Here is a 12688-nt window from a genome sequence, read left to right as displayed (position 1 = left end):
AAATATGTTTTCCGTTGTATGGTTTTATGTACAATTGTTGAGCATTTGCAGATAAGCAAGTAGACAGACAGGCAGGCATGCAGATAGATGATAGATAGATAGATAGATAGATAGATAGATAGATAGATAGATGATAGAGAAAGAGAGAGAGGGAGATACAGTGGTACCTCAGGTTAAGTACTTTATTCGTTCTGGAGGTCCGTACTTAACCTGAAACGGTTCTTAACCTGAAGCACCACTTTAACTAATGGGGCCTCCTGCTGCCGCCGCACCGCCGGAGCACGATTTCTGTTCTCATCCTGAAGCAAAGTTCTTAACCTGAAGCACTATTTCTGGGTTAGCGGAGTCTGTAACCTGAAGTGTATGTAACCTGAAGCGTATGTAACCCGAGGTACCACTATAGATAGATAGATAGATAGATAGATAGATAGATAGATAGATAGACAGACAGACAGATAGAGGGAATGGTAAGTTACCCCTCCTAGAGCTATAATGGTGAGAGCCAGTGTGGTGTAGTGGCTAAGAGCGGTAGTCTCGTAATCTGGTGAACCGGGTTCACTTCCCTGCTCCTCCACATGCAGCTGCTGGGTGACCTTGGGCTAGTCACACTTCTCTGAAGTCTCTCAGCCCCACTCAACTCACAGAGTGTTTGTTATGGGGGAGGAAGGGAAAGGAGAATGTTAGCCGCTTTGAGACTCCTTAGGGTAGTGATAAAGCGGGATATCAAATCCAAACTCTTCTTCTTCTATAATTTACAACACTTTCAACAATCTACAGTTTCCAGGATTCTCAGTACATGACACCCAGTGGAGGCCAAGCTTTGGCAAGAATTGATTTAGAAAATGAAAAAACAAACCAACCAACAAACCAACATTGATTTGGTCTCCAGGTTTTGTTTTGTTTGTTTTGGGGCAGGTGGAAAATCCTTCAATGGAGACCCTCTCCTCCCCACCCCCCCCAAACCCACCCTAAATTGACAGCCTGTCACTTGATGCAGATGGCACTTATGTGTAAAAGCTTGGCCGTTTGGATGGCAATCATTTGCCAAGGCTTATATGGGGGTGGGGGTCCACAGAGGAGGCTTCCTGCCACACCATCTGTTCCCACCTGCAGAGCTTCCTTGAAGTGGAAGGCCGGCTCTAGGTCCTGGGGTCCTTGCGATTCTGCCCAGGGGCTTCCAGACTGGGGCTGGGTGGTGGTGGGATTTATTTATTTGAAAGCATTTATATACTACTTCATTTTCTCTATGTGGAATACAGTTTTAAAAAACCAAAAAAACAAACAAACAAACATCATATCATTATTATTATTTAAAAAAAACCAAAAACCATGCACACCCCAAAGCCAGTAAAATGACAAAAAACATAAACATTGCCTGAAAGACAGCATGGTATAGTGGTTAGAGTTTTCAACAGAGGCCTGGGATACTGGAGTTCTAGTCCTGCCCCTGCTCAGATACAAATGGAGCTCACCAGGAGACCTTGGGGGCCAGTTACCATCTCTCAGCCTAATTTACTTTGCAGGGTTGTTAAGAGGATCAAAGGGAGAATGAACTGAAGGCTTGGTGTGATGTGGTGGTTAGATTAGAACATGGGTAGGCAGACTAAGGCCCGGGGGCCGGATGCAGCCCAACAGCCTTCTAAATCCGGCCCACAGACGGTCTGGGAATCAGTGTGTTTTTACATGAGTAGAATGTGTCCTTTTATTTAAAAGGCATCTCTGGATTATTTATGGGGCATAGGAATTCATTTTTATTTTTATTTTCAAAATATAGTCTGGCCCTCCACAAGGTCTGAGGGACAGTGGACCTGCCCCCTGCTGAAAAAGTTTGCTGACTCCTGGATTAGAATGTGGGACCAGAAACTGCAAGGCCAAAGTTTTAAATCCCTCACTCAGCCACTTATAGAGCTCACTGGGTGACCTTGTGCCACTCACAGTCTCTCAACCTAACCTACCTCACAGGGTTGTTGTGACACTAAAATAGAGAGAAGCCATTGGTATTTGAGGTATTCATATTGCTCCTGATAGTGAAGGTAGAACAAAAGAAGTGCCCTGAAGCCAAAGGAGGCCCATCTAACCCAGCTTCCTGTCATCCCAGCACCCAATCAGATGCCCCAGTGGGAAACTAAAAAGCAGGACCTGAGAGTAAGAGCCCTTTCCCCTTCCGTGGCTTCCAGCACTTGGTATTCAGAAGCACTGCTGCCTCCAACTATGGAGACAGAGCATAGCCATCATAACTAGCAGCCAACAATAGCCTCCTCCTCCTCCATGAATTTGTTCAATCCTCTTTTAAAGCCATCTATGATGGTGGCCACCACTGTCTCCTATGGGACGGAGTTACATACCGTAGTTTAACTAGGCACTGCATGAAGGACTTTCTTTTTGGGTTGCCATATTCTGAAGACCAAAAAATAGGACACGTTTGATGACTTCTACTTTTAATTATGGGTCGTTGTGACGACTCTACCCATGGAAAATATGACTTGGCCTGCAAAAAGAGGACATATGGCAACCCTACTTTCTTTTAGCTATTTATCCACCTGTGGAATGGGGCACCTGGGGTGCTAGGAGAAGCTTTTGGACCACAGCTCCCCAGAAAACCCAGCAGCCAGCATGCCTAGCATTGAGGGATTACAGAAGTTTTAATGGAGGAAAAGGCTACTAGAGGATACCCTCCAAAATTCACCAGAAGAAAACAGGGACACTTCTCACTCCCCTCAAACTGACCCTCCTCAAACACCCATTTTTGCCCCCATCCCACCCCCTCACAGAGCATTTCCTACCAGAGGAAGGTCAAGTTCCAGCAGGACACAGCACACACGCCCTCCACCGCCCTGAGGAAATCGCTTAATCCCAGTTTTATTCTATTCTATTCTTTGGTAGATTTACAAAAAGAAAACCACACACCGATAAATAAATTCTAGAAAGGGGCAAGATTAGATGTGGACACGCAAAGCATTTTGAAAAAATACATAAATCCAGGATTTCTTTAGACTCCCCTCCTGCTTTCTTTCCGCCCGGGGCAGCCCCTTTCTCTGCCTGCACCTCAGAGCAGGTCATCGTCTGTAAAATTTTATTTTCAGTTTACGAAGCAATTCTATATCCTCCCACCACGCTGACGAAGAATTCTACGAAACAGTAGTCAATATCCGGAATCACTGTTCAGTGTTGGACATCGTATTTGCTGAATACACAAAGCTTCACAGCTTGCCTTTCATCGTACATGGTACCTTGCTTCATTTAAAGATTTTCAGAAACTTTGAGACTAAATATTGCATTTTGTACTTGTTATGGTTTGAAGGAATACTATAAAGATTGTCTATTGCGTATGTACATGGTCATCGTGTTGCCTAGACATTGCTGACTGCACCTCAGAGCCGGCATGTCACATGGGGCTGAGCCTCTCCACCTTCTCACCCACTCTCCAGCAGCTGCTATGAGCTGTCCAAGGGAGGAGGCTGGCAGCAGCAGCCATGGAGAGGCAACAGGATGCTCCCTCGCTGCAGATGCTGCCGCCACTTGGGACAAGTGCTGGCCCATCCTCCTCCCTGAGCTCAGCAGCAGTGGCACTGCCAGGGAAAATAGGGACATTTCAGGATCAAATTAGAAGCCAGGACGCAGCCAGTGTGGTGTAGTGGTTAAAAGCAGTATACTCATAATCTGGTGATCCGGGTTTGCTTTCCGCTCCTCCACATGCAGCTGCTGGGTGACCTTGGGCTAGTTACACTTCTTTGAAGTCTCTCAGCCCCACTCACCTCACAGAGTGTTTGTTGTGGGAGAGGAAGGGAAGGAGAATGTTAGCTGCTTTGAGACTCCTTTGGGTAGTGATAAAGCGGGATATCAAATCCAAACTCTTCTTCTTCTTCATAATTCTGGGACTGTCCCTTGAAAATCAAGACACTTGGAGGGTATGCTAGAATCAGTGGCTACTATCCATGATGGCTGTGTTCAACTTCTGCTATCAGAGGCAGGGTGCCTCTGAATGTCAGTTGCTGGGATTCACAAGTGGGGAGAGTGTTGATGTTGAGCTGTGTGGGCTTCCCATTGGGGAATCTGACTAGCCAATGTGAGAACAGGATGCTGGTGGCCTTCCTATAGTCTTGTGAGTAGAAGGCATTTTCTTATTTATTTCTGTGCTGTTTCTGATTGCTGCCTACTCTGTCTTACCGGTTTGTCATTCGTATTGATGGAGGGCACCTTGTGATCTCTTTGCAAGAAAGGAGGGAGTGGAAAGAATGCAATCCAATTACAAATAAATAAACTTGGAGGGTCTTCCTCAAGTGAAACTTCTGAGACAATTCAAGGGAAGTTCCCCTCCCTCTTCACGAAGGCTAGTGAAATTTCTGAAGGCAGTGGTGTGTTTACGCAACTCTGCCTCCTTCTGCTTCTCAAAAGCCTTTGGAAGGATTATTGCACCTACTAACCCCTTGTCTGATTGCAAGGAAGATCTAAAGACAATAGGCATGTTTTAGAGGGTCTGTTTGTCAGTCTCTTGTTTAAGGAACATGTGTCAGCTTTGTGGCAGGGTCCTTGAGTAAGTGGAATACACACTTGGCTGAATAATTGTGTTGAGAAAGATGGTGGCAGGTTGGTGGAGAGTAAGAATTTGGAAGGGGGTGGTTGCTTCATGTGCAGGCTGAATGCAATGGTAGCTAAGAAGATAAGAAGAGATGGCTGGATCTGCTCCAGCATCCAGATTTCACAGAGTCCTACCAGATGCCCCAATGGGAAACTTGCAAGAAGGACCCGAGCAGAAGAGGAACTCACAATCATAATGGCGAGAAACTCTATTGATCTTTAAATCAGAAATGAGTTTCTCAAGAAACTGAATTTTGCACCTTGTACTGTGCTGAAACTTCTTTTTTACACATTTGCAGAATTGTAGCAGCTTGTATAACCACTTAAGAGATTTTTAAAATATTAAGGAGTTTATAAATGCTTTTACATAAAAATAAATAAGATTAGGTCTCACAGTCATCAACCGGATGCCTGTCGAAAACCTGTAAGCAGGACCCAAACACAAGAGCCCTCTACCCTCCTGCAGTTTCCAGTAATTGGCATTCAGATGCATTCCTTGCTCCCACTGTGGTTTATCAGGGTTTGAAGAAGGCATCACTTTCTGTTGTACCCTATATTCGTCACGCTGTGATGGAGGCTATGCTCTGCATTCAAGGTCAAAGGCAGTAATGCTTCTGAATACCAGCTGCAGGAAACTGCAGGAGGGGACAGTTGCCGTTGTGCTTGGGTCTTGTTTGCAGGGTTCCCTTTGGAGCAGCTGGTTGGCCACTGTGAGAACAGGATGCTGGTCTAGGTGGGCCTCCTTTTGCCCAATGCAGCTTCAGGGCTCGTCTTTTGTTCTATCTCCACTGTCAGAAGCAGTAGGAATACCTCTGAATGCCTGTGTCTGGGAAGCACAAGTGGGGAAGAGTGCTGTTGCACCCAGGTCCTGTTGCACCCAGCGGCTGCCGAGACCATATAGCACCAGTCTTGAAAGACCTACAGTGGCTCCCAGTATGTTTCCAAGCACAATTCAAAGTGTTGGCGTTGACCTTTAAAGCCCTAAACGGCCTCGGTCCAGTATACCTAAAGGAGCGTCTCCATCTCCATCGTTCTGCCCGGACATTGAGGTCCAGCTCCGAGGGGCTTCTGGCATTTCCCTCCCTGTGAGAAGCCAAGTTACAGGGAACCAGGCAGAGGGCCTTCTCGGTAGTGGCACCCGCCCTGTGGAACGCCCTCCCACCAGATGTCAAAGAGAAAAATAACTACCAAACTTTTAGAAGACATCTGAAGGCAGCCCTGTTTAGTGAAGCTTTTAATGTTTAATAGGTTATTGTATTTTAGTGTTTTGTTGGAAGCCGCCAAGAGTGGCTGGGGAAACCCAGCCAGATGGGCAGGGAATAAATAAATAAAAATTATTATTATTATTAATTGTGCGACATTTATGCAGTCACTGTGAGGGTATGATGCTGGATTTCATGGGCCCCACATTGGCCTGATGCAGCAGCCAGGCTCATATTATGTTCAGCTTCAAGAGCAGAGAAACCAAAGGGTGGGAATAGTGGGCAGAGAACCCATGTAACCCTTTCCTTATTTGCTCAATCTCTCCCTCTAGTTGATAACTTGGAGCTATTTCCCCACCAGACTGCAGTGGTGGATTGAAGCAGAGTCGCTGCAGAAAAGGAACTAGCTACATAAAACCTCCCTACATCTTTGCTCCAAATGCCCCTCTTCTTGGACTGAAGCTACTTTTAAAATGGCAGTGTGCGGCTTTAATGTGCACATCTGTCCTTACCTAGTTTTTTAAAAAACATATATTTGGCATGATGTCATCATGTGTCTCTCCCCACCCCGCCCCCACCTCAGTTTTCCAGATCTGCTGTGGAAACAGCAGAGGCTGCTTACCATGGAGAGCAATCACATTAGGAAAGTATGCGTTGTATTTTTAAAACAGGCAGTGGAGTGAGCTAAGCTGCATGTGACTGACTGCCTGGTCTTGACCACAAGCAGACATTCCATGGGCATTTGGATTGTACCAATATTTGTGGTCCACAGGAGAGGTAGGAAGAGAGTGTGGGAAGATCTTGGGTGCGGGGGTGGGGGGAGACAGCCAGCTTGCACCTTATACCTAGCTCTCGAAAAAAAGGGTCACACAGCCAGATGTGTACAGACACTGCACATTTAAAGCACATCCCGCCCTCACACCCCTGAAAAAAAAAGAATCCAAGGACCCTTCACAGAGTTACAATTTCCAGCACCCTTAACAAACTACAGTGGTACCTCGGGTTAAGTACTTAATTCGTTCCAGAGGTCCGTTCTTAACCTGAAACTGTTCTTAACCTGAGGCACCACTTTAGCTAATGGGGCTTCCTGCTGCCACCACACGATTTCTGTTCTCAACCTGAAGCAAAGTTCTTAACCCGAGGTACTGTTTCTGGGTTAGCGGAGTCTGTAACCTGAAGTGTCTGTAACCTGAAGCGTCTGTAACCCGAGGTACCACTGTTCAGTTCCTATGGTTCTTTGGGGGTGGGGAGTAGTGTGCTCTAAATGAACAGTTATCTATGCAGCTTGTGAACCAGGCAGCCCATTGCTGGATATCATGGTTATAATTATAATTGGATAGTGAAAGGATCCAGGGCACAGGCCTGTCGAAACCAATTTGTATATGCTAATTTATATTTATTTCATTTGTTTGTTTATTTATTGCATTTCAATACCAGCGTTTTCTCCAAGGAACTCAAGGCGGCATACATGGTTCTCCCCCTCTGCATTTAATTCCCCCCCCCACAACAACCCTGTGAGGTAGGTTAGGCTGAGAGTAAATGGCCCAATGTCACACCCACTGACAGCCCTTGTTGATTACTCCAAATCATTTCCTCTTCGATACATTAAGCCATCAATTAATTTTCTGAGAGATCCTGCTCCAGGCCAGTTCAATTCTCCTTCACTCCCCCCCCCCATTCATTTCCCCACCCAAATAATCTCTAGCTAAAGTAATCTGAAATCAATTTATTCACCCCCAAATTAGTAACCTACCCATTAAATTCTTGTAATTCAATTTCCCCCTAATTCATTACTCACAGAGAAAGCACTTGGAAAAACATTTGGGGCCTGGGCCCACTACTGGCAACCCCCTTGAAATAAGTTTAGCATATTTTGACATTTCTACATGATGTCTCTCCCCCCCCCGCCCAATTTTAATGTTAAGAAAAAATGGGGGGGGGGGAATGATCAAAAGAGAGCAGGTGGGAAAATTTATAAAATCCAGTGAACAGGAGTCCTTTTCCACAATCCAATACAGTAGTGGGAAAGGGGAAATCTGTCATAAAGAGACCCTCCAGATTATTATTACAGTGGTACCTTGGGTTAAGTACTTAATTCGTTCCAGTGGTCCGTTCCTAACCTGAAACTGTTCTTAACCTGAAGCACCACTTTAGCTAATGGGGCCTCCTGCTGCTGCTGCGCTGCTGGAGCACAATTTCTGTTCTCATCCTGAAGCAAAGTTCTTAACCCGAGGTACTATTTCTGGGTTAGTGGAGTCTGTAACCTGAAGCGTATGTAACCCGAGGTACCACTATACTATTATTTAGACTTCTTAGTCACTTGCTGGAAAATTCAGGACAGATAAAAGAAAGTACACTGGTACCTCAGGTTACATACGCTTCAGGTTACATATGCTCCAGGTTACAGACTCTGCTAACCCAGAAACAGTACCTTGGGTTAAGAACTCTGCTTCAGGATGAGAACAGAAATCGCAGCAGCAGGAAGCCCCATTAGCTAAAGTGGTGCTTCAGGTTAAGAACAGTTTCAGGTTAAGAACAGACCTCGGAACGAATTAAGTACTTAACCCAAGGTACCACTGTACTTATTCACACAGCACATAGTTAAACTTTGGAACTCCCTCGCACAGGAGGTAGTGGTGGCCATCAACTCAGATGGCTTGAAAAGAGGATTAAAGAAACTCATGGAGGAACAAGGCTATTCCTTGCAAGAAAAATCCTGGGTAACTTATAGGGATGGACAATTATGCCTTTTTAATTTTCCCAGTCTTAAGCTCAGCTGCCCACGTTTTCCACATCAGTTCCACCCCACCCCCCTTTTTGGTATCTTGGAAATTAGTGCTCCTTTCTCCTAATATACTAAAAAAACCAATTTTACCTAAAATATATACACTTTGGAAAGTGGTTCCCCAAGCATTTCAGCATGTCAGTATGCCTGACTTTGCTAGAGAATTCAATTGCAAAATTTGGAGAGGTGTGAATTCAGAAGGATGGCTGCATTACAGTTCACTTACTGTTTCAGAAAGTGCAAACTATATACAAATTTGTCCCCCACAGATGCAACACATTAACAGACCCACATACACACAGGTTGCCCTTTCTGAGATGCCTGAATGGCCCCTCTGGCTGCCTTTTCAAATGGAAACATCTGTAAACATTTTTTGGTCTTGAGGCAAGCAGCTTCTAAGGCAGGAAGAAGAAGAAGAAGAAGAAGAAGAAGAAGAAGAAGAAGAAGAAGAAGAAGAAGAAGAAGAAGAATGCATTCCCACACAAATAGCGAAAGCACCCCGGAGCCATTTCTTCAAAATGTTTCACTGCAGTGGCAAAAACTGTTGCCTAGAAGCTACTTGCTGGGCGAGTCTTCATCTCATGCACATGATTCTGGAAAAATTGGATCAGCCTTTGCCTCCAGATTCCAAGGAATTGCTTCTCTACCTCACCTCTATTTACACCCAAGAGGACACCGTTCCCAGCCCAGGCTCAATCCCAGAACTCCGCAAGCAGCCTATTTATACTGTGGAGAGCTTACAGTGGCAAGTGAAGCAGAGCAATATGGCCAGAGGGCTTGCCAAAAGAACTACAAAGCATGAGTGGCCGCTGGGAGATATTGAAGAAGAAGAAGAGATGGAGGAGGAAGAGGGAGAAGCTCAGGCAGCACATCTCTACCCTGGATATCTTGATGAGAGAAAGATGGTTCTGCTTGGGTCGGTCTGGCAGGTCAGCCCAGATTGGGTGAAGTGGGGAAATTATCCCTTGGGGAAATTGCCTGACCAATCAGATGACCCTGACAACCTGCTGGTGGAGAACTACTCCGTGATGTTGACACACAACCAGCTGATGGATGGAAGCAGGAATAGCACCCCCAATGCCACCTCTTCAGAATGGGGTGGCTCTGCTGCTGAGGGATTATTATGGACCCAGAGCGATCTCCATAAGATCAAAAATGACCTTCAACTATTCTAACAAGTGGATGATGTGCTGGTGGTGCAGAAGAATATAGTGTGCGGAATTGGCACTACTGCAAGTGTCACATATATACATGTTCCACATTTGTAATATTTTAATGTTTCAATATTTTAATGCTGTATTTTAATTTTGTTTTTAAGTTGTAATCATTCAGCTTGTTTTATTATTGCTTGTAAGCCGCTCTGAGCCCGGTCAGCCTTGGCTGGGGAGGGCGGGGTATAAATAAAAATTATGATTATTATTATTATTAAGAAGAAGAAGAGGAGGAGGAGGAGTTTGGATTTAATACCCCGCTTTATCACTACCCAAAGGAGTCTCAAAGCGGCTCACAATCTCCTTTCCCTTCCTCCCCCACAACAAACACTCTGTGAGGTGAGTGAGGCTGAGAGACTTCAAAGAAGTATGACTAGCCCAAGGTCACCCAGCAAATGCATGTGGAGGAGCAGGGAAGTGAACCCGGTTCACCAGATTATGAGTCTACCGCTCTTAACCACTACACCACGCAATGATCAGGGGGTAGAACCACAGGTCTTGGCTGGACCCGAGTGGGCAACCAGTCCTCAAACCCCTCATCCTATGCATGTTTACTCAGAGGTAAGTCTCAGTGACTGAAGTCCATGTGATTTACTATCTTAGAGGTATTACATGCCACCCCAGTCTCCGAGCAGTGAGAGACCCCAGGGGTTCCAGGCATTTGCTCAGATATGGCTTTCTTGGAATGAAAGCTGAGATTGTGGTTGCCCATAGTATATATGGTTTCATTTACACATCTGTACAACCTGAGCATAGGATGGAGGGGCTCACATTAGTGCTTTTCCATTAGTCACAGCTTTGGCTCCAGCACAGAGCAAGCAGGTCTCTGTGTATCCAGCCTCCAGCCTGCTTTCAGCTCAGCTCCCACAGCCCACCCTGGCTCTTGTTCGCTTACCTAACAACAAGGAGTGGGTGGTGAAGGAGAGACCCACACCTTAGCCAGAGGGGCACCATCACTTTGTTGGGGCTTTTGCAACCAACAAGCTCCTCCTTTGGGATGCTGATGAGGACCCTTAAGTGACCAGCTTGTCTTACAAAGAAACTTCTCTCCCTAGTTCGGCAAACTCCTCTACTGGATTCTAATCCTCACTGGGTACAGGAATTGGAAGGGACTCAGGTCATCATCCTACTGATCCCTCAAACCCACAACATCTGTTTGCAAAAAATTGTAGAAAAGTAGCCATGTGCCCTAAATTACAGAGGACAGTTGGATGGAGCCATCCGTTTGAAAGACTCTCTGGTTTAAAGGTAAGAAGGGAGAGCATCCTTAAGTTAGGTAAGATGAGCCCTGGAACTGGCTGAGGCTAAAGGAAGCCCATCTAGTCCTGCATCCTGTTCCTAACCAGATGTCACAATATGATACCTGCAAGCAGGACCTGAGTACAACAGCAAGTCTCCCTACATGTGACTTCTAGTATCTGGCATTCAGAAGCCTTACTGCCTTCCACAGGGGAGGTAGAACATCAGATGAGCCCTGCTGCTGGATCAGGCCAAAGGAGTCCCATCTGGTCCACCATTCTGTTTGTTGTCTCAGTGGCCAGTCAGATGCCCCAGCAGGAAGCTTACAAGCAGGACCAGAGCACAAGAGCACTCTCTCCCATGGTTTCCAGAAACTAGTACGGTATTCAGAAGTATTTATTGCCTCCAACAGTGGAGATAGGCTGCAGCCACTGATAACCTTATCCTCCACACAGCCTTGAAGTCAACAATCAAAAGTTAGCTCCTGGAAGACCTGCAGGCTGAGCAGACAGGCAGGTCACCTACTCCCCACTTTGGTAAGAGGTACCGTGCAAATCTTTTCACCCTTTTTGCCTGGTGCTCCATAAGGGATCCTTGACTGGCAGGTTGCCCACCCCTAGCAATTGATGCTCGGAAGGTTCCCCATGAGACAGGCATGTCCAAAGTCCGTTTTGGGGGCCCAATTTGGCCCGCCGGTCAGTGTAATCAGGCCCCTGTGGCAGTTTATTTCCGGGGTAAAATAAAAAACCCCTCAACTTCAATCCTACAAAAAGCTCAACAACTTTGGGATAAAATCATAAAAAAAGCTCAATCACCTCAATCCTCAATAAAGGTCAACAACCATGGTTGGTGCTTTGGTCAGCCCTCACGGGCCTTCACTTCATCAAATCAGGCCCTCTTTGAAATAAGTTTGGACACCACTGCCATAAGGGAATGAAGCCTTTGGTCTGGAAAAGCTTTATCATTCCTGTGTGACTTGTTCTTTTCAATCCTGCTGAGGATTGAACCAGGGACCTTCTAGATGCCAAGCAGAAGCTCTGCCACTGAGATATGGGCCTTCGCTATACTGAGCCAGACCACTGGTCCATCCACCACAATACTGTGTAAACTGTCTGGCAGCAGCTCTCCAGGGTTTCAGCCATACCTGAAGATGCTGGCAGGGATTAAACTTGGCGCATGGAACCTTCTGCATGCTGAGCAGGTGCTCTGCCACTGAGCCAAGGCCCTTTCCTTAAAAACCAAGTAAGGTTCTAATCCTCATAGTTTGGAAGGAAGGGTTCCCTCTCTGGGTCGGGTTGGAGTAGGGTGGGAAGAAGAGGACTCAATCTAGCCAACTAATCTAGAATGAGGGAGAGCTTTTGGGTGGGAAGAAATTTGATCTCACTTGGCTCCCCCCTCCCCGCCCCAAGTTTTCTGCATTGCAAAAAGAAGCTCCATCTGCTTCTTCCTCTGCTTCTCTAGCAGGCAGCTCTCACTTACTCAATTCCAACCCCCCCCCCCCCGGCTCCATCCAGAGTCTGCCTTTCCAGAGGCACATTGTGCAAATGTAACCTTTCTGCAAGTCTTGCCTGCATCAGAAAACTGGGAAAGCGGGGAGGGGGGAGGCAGTAGAGAGAGAGAGATGCCTTTCTCTCCTCCTCCTCCTCCTCTTTATTCCCCCCCCCCAACTCTCT

The sequence above is a fragment of the Podarcis erhardii genome, assembly GCF_964252035.2.
Source record: "Podarcis erhardii genome assembly, chromosome: Z".
In the NCBI taxonomy this organism is placed as follows: domain Eukaryota; kingdom Metazoa; phylum Chordata; class Lepidosauria; order Squamata; family Lacertidae; genus Podarcis; species Podarcis erhardii.
Note: the sequence above shows the minus strand (reverse complement) of the source record.